The sequence below is a fragment of the Mus musculus genome, chromosome 5, assembly GCF_000001635.26.
Source record: "Mus musculus strain C57BL/6J chromosome 5, GRCm38.p6 C57BL/6J".
NCBI lineage: Eukaryota > Metazoa > Chordata > Mammalia > Rodentia > Muridae > Mus > Mus musculus.
Genome location: NC_000071.6, coordinates 114,426,003 through 114,427,609, shown reverse-complemented (window position 1 = coordinate 114,427,609; position 1,607 = coordinate 114,426,003).

The window sequence follows — 1,607 nt, the reverse complement described above, 5'->3', positions numbered from 1 at the left end:
AAGAGGACACCACGATCAAGGTGTCTGCAGAGGGGCTTACCCCAGGAAGGGAAAAAGAAGAAATTCAGTGGGTTGCCAGTTATAAGAAGACTGAGCCAGGAGGCCAGATTCTATAGGAAGGACTTTGGTAATCCATTAGCAATGTCTGTCATGGCTCACGGATACAGAATGAGAGTCATGCTTTTGATACTTCTGGATTCTTAGGGTAAAACCATCACTGATCTCAAAGGAGGGGACACCTCATAGGGAGATCTGGTCTCCAGACTGCCTCAGGGGTATCACACTACCCCTCCAAATCAGCCCCCCAAGATGGTTCTCAATACTCCAAGAGGACTAACAGAGGGAGATTTTCCAAGAGCTTTGAGGCGACAAATCAAGGCCGTAGATCTCAACGCGTCAAATGCTTATAAATCTGACTAATTAATTAGTCCGCCCTGACGAGCTCCCCGCCATAATTCAGCATCTGCAATTAGATTTCATATTAAAGCATGCAAATTCAAGATTAAACCCAGAGAGATGGTGTGACAGCTCCACCCCCTCCAGCCTCCCCAGCCCGCACCACCACCACCACCAGCAGCAGTTCCGGTGGCTCCTCCGTGCAAATTCCAGAACCTTCCCTTCTGGAGCTTTGTCTCTCCACTCCCCATTGTGGTGCCGTGCTGTGCACAGCAGTGTGAGGAACAGTGCCAGCTCCTTTCCAGGAAGACAGCTACATTTCAAACATTTTGGTCCAGGGACATTTGGGGACTTACAGGTTGCAAAGTCCTGCAGCCAAAGGTCACGAAGGAAACCTCTGATTAAAGTGTAGGCAGTGCTGCCTGGCCTCTGTAGCACAGGCATGCCATTGTCATCGGGGAGCAGAGGCTTAGGTTCACACACACACACACACACACACACACACAGAGACACACACAGACATGTATACACACATATACACATATACATTTACACACACATATATACACACATGAATATACATACATATGTATATACACATACTCACATATGCACATGTATACACATACATATATACACATGTATACATATACACACATGTATACATAAACACATATGTATACATATACACACACACAAATATATACACATATATACACACATATAAACACATACACACACGTACATATATACACACCACATGCATATATACACACATACATATACACACATAAATATATATACACATATATAAACATACATATATAACACACACATATATACACACATATATGTACACCCCATATTTATACACACATATATATGTGTATATGTACACACACACATACATAAATATACACACATATATGTGTGTATATATACATATATGTGTGTATATATGTGTATACATATATATGTGTGTGTGTATATATATGTATATGTATGTGTATATATATATATATATATATATAGAGAGAGAGAGAGAGAGAGAGAGAGAGATAGGAGGGAGGTGCCAGTGATCTAAAGAGCTGCACAGCCTCGCTGGTCAGTGTGCAATGACATTTTGGTCACATTTATGACAGTGGCAGACCATGCAACATCATAGCTTTATTTGTGACTAAGCTCTTTGTGTCTGTACGCTGGTAAAATAG